At 37.9% G+C, this 11,257-nt stretch overlaps 1 long non-coding RNA gene across 1 annotated transcript in view; it reads right to left on the bottom strand.

Annotated features, from left to right (window-relative positions):
* Positions 1-1,224: 1,224 nt before the first annotated feature.
* Positions 1,225-11,257, bottom strand: part of LOC138152253 (uncharacterized) — a 45,642-nt gene continuing 35,609 nt past the window's right edge. The window contains exon 3 of the long non-coding RNA XR_011166069.1: positions 1,225-1,515. This is a non-coding gene — a long non-coding RNA (uncharacterized lncRNA). The remainder of the gene's footprint in view (positions 1,516-11,257) is intronic.

The following is an 11,257-nucleotide window of genomic DNA, read 5'->3' as shown; positions in this document are numbered from 1 at the left end:
CTCTGGACCTCAGTTTCCTTGCTTGTAAAATAAGGAAATTGGACTAGATGATTTTGTCAGCCTCAAATTCCGTTATCTATAGAGACATAGAAATCCAACATCTCAGAAATGTCCAAACAGAAGCAGATAGCTCATATAGTAGATAGAACATTGCACTAGGAGTAAGGAAAACCTAAGCTCAAATTCTGCTTTAGATACTAACTGTGTGACCCTGAGCAAGTCACTTAACTTTTCAGACTCAGTTTCCTCATCTACAAAATCAGAAAGTATTAATTATGCATCTACTCCATGTGGGCACTATACTAGGCCCTGGGAATACAAGTACCAAGAATCAAAACTTCCTGGTTAAAACAAGCTTATGTTCTAGTAGGGGACATAACAAATACATATGAAAAAATATATAGCATAAATCTAACGTTAATAAATACAAGTATATACAAAGTAGCTTGAAATGGGTACCAGCAGTTGCAGGGATCAGGGAAGGCTTCATGCAGAAGATGGTATCTGAAATGCATCTCAAAGAAAAAAGGGTCTCTTGGAAGCAAAGGTAAGGAGGTAGTGCATTCTAAGCATGTGGGATGACCAGGACAAAGGCTAGGTAAAGGGAGATGGAAGAGTGTCTTATGTAAGGAACAAAGGGAAGGCCAGTTGGGCCGGATTGCTGAATGCAGGGAATAAATAATGCTCAGTCAGGCTGGAAATATAGGTTGAGACCATATTTTGTACTGTCCTTTGAAGGTTAAACAGAGGAATTTATGTTTTATCCTTGAGACAATAGGGAGCTACTAAAGTGGTCTGAGTAGGGGGGGCCAAGTGGTCAGATCTATATGCTTAAGGAAAATGGAGATATTAATAATAGCACTTACTTCACAATATTGTTGTGATCGTATATTTAGATGTGGTAGAGATATTATAGACAATTGCGTCCAATACCGTCATTTTATAAAGAGGGTTAACTAAGGCACAGAGAGGTTAGCCAGCTTGCCTAAGATCCTGCAGCTAGAAAGTGTCCAAGGTAGTATTTGAACCTAAGTCTTCCTGAATATAGGTTAAGGGCCCAATCCATTAAACCATAATGACTCTCATCAAGTGGGTTGATATATGGAAAGCACTTGGTAGACCTTAAATCACCAGATAAGTGTTAGCTTTTATTATTATGAGTTCCAGTGATATCCCATTTGTACAGGCAAGGGAGGGAGAGGGAGGGACAAAGAGGGAGAAAAAGGGAGGGGGGGAGATACTAAGAGAGGTTGATTCTCATAATTATTTTGTTTATTTTCTTGCTTTTCTGCTTCTCTTTTATATTCATCCATTTCATTTTTCAGTATCCTAAGTCAGGCCTATGTCGTTCATTGACACCTTTGGGTGACCATGGCATACCTTGACCTGTAGCCTTCCCCTGGTGGAGAAATGAGTCATCCGAAGTTAGCAGAGGCTTCAGGTCACAAGTCTGTATTTTGGTTGTCAGCCCAGTTGTAGGAGGAATAGATAGTCTTTCTGTCTCTCTTGGTGCTTCTGAAACAAAGGGAAACAGGAGTGACTGGCATACCTCCAGGAATCTTTGTGTTCACTGATGCAGCCCAGAGCCATGAGCTGACTCTTTTCAGCACTCCCAACCCTGAAATTGAGGGCTTTGAGAAGCCAACACTAAGAAGTGAGTTTGGGACAATTTCAAGCGTCCTCAAGTTTGCCAATCCAGGCTCCTGTTCTTTGCTTTGCAGCTAATGTTTTTATCCAAATGTGATGGTTTCCCCTCCCCCCTTTTCCAAATGGCCTTCCAGCTGCTATTTTATGCTCTGGGCTGACGGTGAATGTATCACTGTAGCAGAATTTCTGTAAAATTCCTTCCCTTGCTTCAGAGCTGTAGTGGTTCCACTAAGCCTAGAGCAGATTCTCTAGAGACACAGAAATATACAACCTCAAGAAATGACTGGACATGTAATTCCCTAAAGACAAGGCTAAAAAAAATAGCAGAAATTGAAATTTTTATTTACAATCTCCTTCATGTGAATTAAAGACTCCAATCCAAGGAAGTGGTCAAACTATATGATGGTTGAAAAGTACCTTGGCAGATTCTAGGTGTAATTTCTTTCTTTTTCAGTGTGTGTTCAGTCTCAGGGTGTTGGAGAACCAGAGATGACTGGGGAAGGGGGAAATGGCACAGAAAATATTTTGGTAAGGTTTGGGAGTTGTGCCATAAATGTACAAACCTAATATAGAAAAGATTCATTAGGCACTTTTTGAGACTGTGAGAAAATCTTTGCCAAAAACAACCTGTAAAAATTTTAGAGGAAGTAGCATCCTTTCAAACAATGAGGCATAAATCTTTTTTTCCTGTGACACCCAGAAAAAGAAAAAAAAAAGTGCGTTTGTGTGTGTGTGTGTGTGTGTGTGTTATGTGTGATGGAGTATGGGGCATAGCAGTGCAGGATATATCAATATATCAAATACTTTGGGTAATTTTATTTCCCTGTCTGGAGGTCTGGGTCAGGGTTTAGAAGGGAATCTATCTGACCCAGAGAGAAAAGGAATCCTTGAATTAAACACTTCCAGGACAGTGTGAGTAAATGTTTGCTTAGATCAGGGACCTCCCTCCCTACCCAATCCCTTATTTAACCCTGCCTGCCTATGTTTCTGAAAGAATACATTTCACTTGAAATTCCATTAAATCAGCACTCTGTCATATTCTGAGAGCTCCAAAGATAATGGTTCCTTTGCAGATGACAAAAAAGCAAGCTGCTTATGAAAAAGTGCTCTTCTAAGGAGGAAAGGGAGGGAGGAACTTCCCTGGATCAAATGAACAATCAATCAACCAATGAGCATTTATTTAGGGCCTGCCATGTGCCAAACACTGTGCTAGCCCCTAGGGACAAAATATAAAAATGAGACAAGTGCCTGACTTTAAGGGACTCAAATTCTACTGGAGTGATAACCATATTCACAGATAGGTAGGTACAGAATATATACATGTAGTTTGGATGAGAAGCTTCTCCCCTTTAAGGAGAGCACCATTTATAGCATTGAACATCACAGTTGTGGTGAATGGTAGGATGGCCTATGCTTGAGTCTCTTGTCTTGTGTAGCCAACCCTGGGTAGAATGTAGTTATAGAGATAAGGTGGGGGATGGGGGGAGGGAACTAACAACAAAGTCAGTGGTTCTTAATCTGGTGGAAAGATTTCAAGAGGTACATGAAAAAAACCCCCAAAAACCGATCTCAAGCCCAAAACACTCAATTGCATCTTTATTTCAATGTAATTCGTCTTCTTTGTAATCCTATGTGTTTTACTTTATGCATTTAAAAACCTTATTCTGAGAAGGGGTCCATAGGCCTCACAGATTGCCAAAGGGGTCCATGACACAAAGAAGACTTAGAACTTCTGAACTAGAGGAATTAAGAAAGACTTTTTGAAGGAGATGCACTTGAATTGAACTTTGAAGGGAGTTAAGAGTTCTATTTGGTGAAGAAGAGGACCAAGTATGTCCCAAGATTTGTGTGGGTTGGGAGAGGGAAGGTGTATTGGGAACAACAAGCAGGAGTGAGACTAGTGTGCCAGATGGGTGCCAGGCTTTGTGCCTTTCTATTCTTTTCCACTCACAACTTATTGGGATCTAGGTGCTTCTGGAAATATTTGGAAGTCTAACGGCTATTCTCAGTGAGGGAAAAAAAAGTAAGGATAGTATATATCAGGCTGTGGGATGAGTAAAGAAAGTACTGGATTTAGAAGCAGAGAGCCTAGGTTCAAATCCTAACTTTTCTATGTGGAACCTGTGGGGTTTCTGGCAAATCATTCAATTTCTCTGGGCCTCAGTTTTGACATCATTAAAACAAGGGAGTTGGTTCGAAGGTCACTTCTAACTCTAAATCCTACCTATATTGTATTATCCATCTAAGTAGTGGGACAGTCACTGGATGGGGAGTCAGAAGACTTGGATTGCCACTAATTTGTTATGTGATGTTGGAGAGGTCTTTTTGCTTCTGTAAAATAAGGGAAGGGGACTAGATCATCTCAGAAGTCTCTTCCATTTGTATGAGATAAAGAAAGGCAACTACTGGTACCTGATTTGAAAGATGTTTTTTGCCAAGTTGTAGAACAAAAACCTTAATAAGATGTTGCCTGTCCAGGAAACTCTAAATCCTTGAAACAGTCTCTGAATCATTACAGCTGAGACCTAAATGGATGCTCATGAGAACAAAGAATCACAGAATCTCAGAGTTGGAAGAGACCTTAGAATCCATCAAATCCAATCTATACCTGAACAAAAATCCTTTCAACAAGTGTTCTCAGCCAGCCTCCATATGAAAATCTCCAATGAGGTGAAATCTGCCCTCTGAGGCAGCTTATTCCATCTTAGATAGCTGTAATGGTTAGGAAGTCTTTTCTTTGCATTGATAACATAAATCTGCTTTTGCATTTTTGACATATTGCTTCTTATTTTGCCCTCTGCCAAGCAGAACAAAGCTAATTCTTTTTTTCATGTGACAGTCCTTCAAAATTCACCCATGTCTCCCTTAGTATTTTCTTCTCCAAGGTAAATGTTCCCATTTACTATAAGTAATCATCATATAATATGGTCTCCAATCCCTTTACCCAAACAAGCCATCTTCCTTCAAATGCTGTCAAGTTTGTCAATATCCTTCTTAGAAGGTAATGCCCAGAACCAAACACAGTACTTCAAATGTAAACTTCCTCATTCTGGACAATGTAGCCCAAGATGGAGTTCAGTTTGAGGACTGCGAGATGAATCCCACCTTGAACTCATAAAGAATGTATATCTACTAAAAGCCCCAGGTCATTTTAACAAAACCTGTTATTCTCTGGGCATTTTCTTTGGCTGTCCCCATGCCTGGAATGCTCTCCCTCCTTAACTTTGCCTACTGACTTCTGTAGCTTCCTTTAAGTCTCAACTCAAAATTCATCTTTTACAGGAAACCTTTCCCTAACCCTTTTAATTCTAGTACCTTCCCTCTGCTAATTATTTACTATTTATCCTATACATAGCTTTGTATATATTTATTTGTTTGTTTGTTGTCTTGCCTATTATATTGTAAACTTCTTGAGGGCAGGAACTGTCTTTTTCCTCTTTTTATATCCCTAGCACTAAATACAATACCTGCCACACAGTAAGTGCTTAATGAATAAATATTGATCGATTGATCTTGTCATGTCTTCCAAACTGTATGAAGTAATTTTAAAAAAATTGAGTGTGGGAATTGATATTTTTTCCTATTAAATTTAGCCCTCATTCTAAGCTAAACTTAACTCTGTGGATTCTGTGTTAGCACAGCATATTAGCTCTATACTTTTGTGTTGTGCAAATTTGATAAGTACATCTTTACCTTTAATATTATTAATAATAAGCTATATAAATAGCTAGCTATTTACATAGCACTTACTGTGGGCTAGGCACTGTGCAGGCACTTTACAATTATTATCATTTGATCAAGTAATTGGTTAAAAAAATGTTGAACAGTACAAACCCAAGAATAGATCCTTGAGTTATTCCATTAGTGACTTCCTGCTAATTTGATATAGAGCTGTAAGTAATTATTCTTTTGGACCCAGTCATTCTACTGGTTCCGAATCCACCTAAATTCACAATTTTCTAGTCCACGTGCTCTACTTTCTCCACAAGAATAAGATAAAAGACTATCAAATAGTTCACTGAAATTCAGGTATTCACCAAATCAGTCATTCTTCTAACCTACCATTCTAGTTATTGTGTCAAAAACGAAAATAAGGTTAGTCTTGGACTACCTGTTCTTGAGCAAGTCTTGCTGATATAGCAACTGCTCTCATGTATTTAGTATTTGAACTGAAGCTTAAGGGTCCACAGAGATATTCTCAAGTTTCTAAGGGCAATCCTGTACAGCTATACTTCCAACACTATAGTTTCTGAGCTCTACAAATGTGCTTTTTATGAATGATCAGCCAGTAGACTTACTTATTTAACTTTATTAACATGGTATAAGACTAGTTGATGCAAAATCTTCCTCCCCCAACACCTAAAGCCTAGGGTATACTCTCCCACAAAAATGCATAAGACCCATGGGAAGAGTGGGTTCAAACTTATAGTACAATAGAAGTGGGATACACACAAAGGGAACTCTGTGGCAAAGGGTAACTCACAAGCCCTGTTGCTAGGAGTCCTTTCTCTCTTCAGAGGGAACATATAGAGCTCCATGCAGAATTGGTCACTCAGCTGCTAGTCAGATCTGACTTTCAAGTCTGATCTTTTCTTAAGCCCATAAGTAGCACTTCTTTTTGCTATGAGGGTCCACCCTTTTTAAAATTGCTACCTCCTTCAAATGACTATCTCTCTGAATCCTTGAACAAGTGGTCTCTAACTGGTTTCAAAGCAGATTATAAATAAAAATTAGATGGGGGGGGGGGAGATCCAGAAAATACAAGATTTAAAAAAAAAAGAAATTCAGTATCCAATAATCTTCCTCAAAAGTAGTCAGTATTTGATTAGATTCAGTTTTAAACTTAAATTTAAAGTTTAAACTTAAATTGTAAAAAGAAAATTGAAACATGAGTTAACAAAATATTTTAAAAATCAAAATTCAGAAAAACAAAAAAATTTTGTATTAAAAGTATTTTAATTGTGTGCAACAATAACACAACAGATTCTTCTTTCAAAAAAAAAAAAGGGAAAAAAAAGAAAGTATCAAAATGGTACCAAATCTCCAAGGCAGAGGAAACAATTGTTTTTAAATCTCCATGGATGAGCTTTCCACTTGCAACCAGCAGGTGGCACTATCTGGCAAGGTTTGCTTAAGAGAAACAAGTCCAAAGTATATTTTCTCTCTCTCTCTCCCTTCCTTCCCCTCTCCCCCTCATCTTTCCCTCTAACTTTTGGGATTTTAGCCACCATCAGACTATGGATACTCATCCCAGATCATACCTTTTTTCCTTCCATTAGTTGACCCAGAAGGTGTGACCTTCCTTTGTTTTATGCTTCTATTCTGCCTATCACTCCAAAGCATAAAAGTCTTGTTGAGATGCCTGCCACTCTGTGCCACCTATGTTGTGTTTATGATTGATCTCCTAACTTGGGGGCAAAGGGTCCTGAGTCATATGGTTTATATCTCTCTGATATTTAAGTGCTTAGAAGAATATTTAATAAAATAAAAACCATAAGATTCTCTCTCGTTTGGCTCAGACTCTAGTTAGAATATATATATATATATTTAATATGTTTTTCAAAACTAATATTTAGTGAGAGGGATTCATCTTTGCCTTGTTTATCTCTGGGTATGCCAAGCTAGTCACTGGCTTCCTTCATTGAAATCCCATAACATGCAAATAATTAACAAATATTAACACAGAGTACTAATGACCAGTCATAGTTTATATGAGATTAAAATCAGGAATTAGAGACATCTTAGAGAAATAGAGAAATCATACAAAAAATGTCTGATAGCTGTGGGCCCTGGAAAAGGGGAAAGGAGAAGTAAATCCTCACTGTCCTTTTATTTATCTCAGAGAATAATAATAGCCAGCAGCTTTAGTTCATTCCAGCCACATCCATCAGAGGTTTTTTTTTTTTCCCCTAGTGAATGGAAGTCATGGCAACTGAAGCCTATATATTCATTGACAGATTAACTTGAAGGCCTGTCCAATAAACTTCATGTTACAGTTTGGTCAATGAACATTTTTCACTTGGTTTTCCCAGTATAGATTCTTAGTCTTAAACCTTTCAAGTGGTTTTGGAACTCATTGAGTAGACTTTGTAGGATTCTGGGATTTAATGTAATGTCATCCACAAACTATTTACAGAGAATCCCCCTTCCATTTGGATATCCACTATGGCAATTGTGTTCACCTTTACAGAGCATACATTTGCCTTCTTTTGTATCTCTTTTGATACTGATTTTCAGAGGATTGTCTAACAAATGTATCTTTGTTGTTGAATCTTTCAAGGAATCTTATTGAATCTTAACATTTGGGAGGCACTTTGCTGGAGAACTTTTGAGGAAGTGTTTTGATTTGCAAAATCAAATGCTTTTTTATTGAAAACAAGCAATAAAAACAGTGGGAACTTGTGTTTTCTATTGCCTTTCATTCAATTGTGTGACTGTAGCTGTGGCCTGCTCTGAAAAATAATTTACAAAAGTCTGCCTGTTCCTTATGAGATAACATATATACAACAGTTTGCAAACCTTAAGATACTATTTAAATAGTAATAATAGTTGTTATTCTCAAATTTTTATCAAGAATGTCTATACAAAACCAGTGTAGGTCCTTCCCATAAAGATGTTATATAGAAGAAAAAGTAAGCATATGGATCAGAACTGGTTGCTGTCTTCTTGATCCCCATCTTGAATAGTAATACTACCTTTCTAATCATTAAAGACTTTCACCCCTTTCAAATGTCTTCAGACAACATCCTTTAATGTCTTCAAACTTTTATCACTCCTAGCATGGATTTGTAGTGTATATACTGGGTCTGTTCTAGTTGCCCTTCTTGTGTTTATTTTCATTAGGACAATTTCCACCACCAGATAATGGAAGATGAGACCAGTCATATTGAGAACAAAACCTACCACCCCAACATGGAGCAAAACACCAAGAAAAGACTATAGATGAACTGTACAAAAGCCACATGGAATAGATGGAGAACTCTCTAGCTATTTCTATTGTCAAGAACATAATTTATGTCATTCCTACTTCCGTTTCCCTTAAATTGCTTAAGATCTCACACTCTTAGCATCTTCCTAGTCTTCATTGCATTAATAGTTTTTTTTTTCACTCTCCATATCTGTCAAGTGTTTTCAAAAGAAACTAGTTTCTCTAAGATGTCTTCATTTGCATATCCTTGGGGGATTAAATGCTGATGAGAGGGAGGCTATAGTTGGCCAGGTATGCAAAGGAAGAGAGAAAAATAGATTCTGTCTAATCCCTAGAATTGCCAGGTGCTCATGCCAAACAAAAGAGATTTTATTGATACATATTATTATTATTATTTGCTTTTTGGAGGGCAGTTGAGGTTAAGTGACTTGCCCAAGGTCACACAGCTAGTTTTTGTGTTAAGTGCCTGAGGTCACATTTGAACTTGGGTCCTCCTGACTTCAGGGCTGGTGCTCTATTCACTGTGCCACCTAGCTGCACCATATTGATACATGTTATTATAGTTCTCCAAAAGCAGAGAAGAAAAGTGAATCAGTACTATATTCAGTTTAGGATGAACTAACAGTTTTCTGATGGGAGGAAGTTTGGTAAATAGTGGCCTCTGTCTGGTATCTCCACTTTCTACACTAGTCTCTTCCACCCAAGGTTTAAGAGAATCTTAACTTCCTAGAGGGTGAGAGTGAGTGTGGTAACCTAGAGGAAGGTCACACCCCTTTAGTTATCTGAAAGGAGAATTTTGGAAAAGAATGGTGCCAACCTCAAGAGCTTGGGAGCCAGAGAAAAGGAGTATCTAGTTCTCCTTAGTTGAGTAAACATCTCCTGCCCTGTAACCACTGCTAGAATTTGTTATTAGAAACATTGTAAGATCTATCCCATTACAATATGTTTTCTTTCTTTGAGGTTTTTCTTTGAAGGAGGCAGCTAGGTGGTGCAATAGATATGAGTTCAAATCCAGCCTCAGACACTAGATGTGTGACCCTCAGCAAGTTATTTAACCTCTGTCTGCCTCAGTTTCCTCATCTGTAAAATGGAGATAATAATATTTATCTCCCAGAATTGTTGTGAAGGTAAAGGGATATATTTATAAAGCACTTAACAAACCTTAAAGCAATATATAAATGCCATTATTATTATTACCTATTCAGGGCTCTTCAGATAATTTGGCATAATTGGATCTTACACCAAGCCTTCTTCTGACTCACTGCATTACTTTTCTCTATTACTTGACAGAATTCACCATCTTCCTCCATAAGAATTGCAAATGATTATATGTTGTAAACAGGTGTTGATCTTTATTGTCCTTTTTTTTTTCAACTAGAGAAGATCAAGTATTTGATAACAGATGTGGTTTTTAGGCTCTTAATCTCAGTATGGAGAATTCTTTACTTCAGTCCTTATTATATATTGTTCTTCTTGTTCAGTTGTTCATTCATGAACAACTCTTCATGACCCTGTGGACCATAGCACATCAATGCTGCACATGAGGTGTTCTTGGTAAAGACACTGGAGTGATTTGCCATTTCCTTCTTCAGTGGATTAAGGCAAATGGAGGTTAAGTGACTTGCCCAGGGTCACACAGCTAGTAAGTATCTGAAGCAGAATTTGACCTCAGGTCTTCCTGACTCCAAGCCCAGTGTTCTATTCATTGAGCCACCTACCTGCCACCAAAGAATTAATTCAGTATTCTGCATTCCTGCTGCTTTGTTGTTGTTCAGTCATGTTCAACTCTTCATGACCCCATGGACTATGGGTTTTTTTTTTCGTGGCAAAGATAGTGGGGTGATTTACCATTTCCTTCTCCAGTAGATTAAGACAAAAAGAAGTTAAATGACTTGCCAAGGGTCATACAACTAGTAAATATCTGAGACCAGTCTTAAAATCTATTCTTCCTGACTCCAGGCTCTACACTCTTATCCCATTAGTCACTTAGCTGCCTCTCCTTATTATAAACTGCCTATAATTTTATCAAACATTTATTAATTATCTCTATAGGACAGGCACTATACTAAGTACTGAGGATACAAAGAATAGTGGAATAGTGCCTGCCCTCAAAGGGATTGCATTCGAATGAGGGAGACAACAATATGTTGATATTGACAATAAGTTGATATAATATACACAAAATGAACCCAGGTTAGTTTGGGGTAGAGAAGAGTGACACTAAAAACTAGGGAATCATGAAAAACGTCATGTAGAAAATGGCACTTGAGCTGAGTGTTGAAGGAAATGAATTGTTCAGAGAGGCAAAGGTGAAGAGTGTGTTCCAAACAGAGAACCAATACAAGGGTATAGAGCTAAGAGATGGAGCATTGTGTATGTGGAACAACAGTGAACGACCAGAGCGTGTAGAGGTGAGTGATTTGTAAGAACACTGGAAAAGCAAAAAAGGACACAAGCAAGAGATGTTAAGATAGAAGGAGCAAGATTTGGCAGTTGAGAGGACTGGTGAGGGGAGACAGTGTGACACAGATACTATATAACTCTTGGGTTAAGGGAAGGATGGTAGTATCCTCAATAGTAAAAAAGGGAGAAGGGATGGTTTCTGAAGACAGCTGATAAATCCTGTATTGGATTTGTTGAATTTGAGATGTCTTTGGTATATATAGGTGGTTGTTGTTCAAT

This window comes from Petaurus breviceps, unplaced genomic scaffold (genome assembly GCF_028583685.1).
Source record: "Petaurus breviceps papuanus isolate PSGF00001 unplaced genomic scaffold, PetGlider_PUasm1.0 90925, whole genome shotgun sequence".
Classification (NCBI taxonomy): domain Eukaryota; kingdom Metazoa; phylum Chordata; class Mammalia; order Diprotodontia; family Petauridae; genus Petaurus; species Petaurus breviceps.
This window is presented reverse-complemented; position numbering and strand designations above follow the sequence as displayed.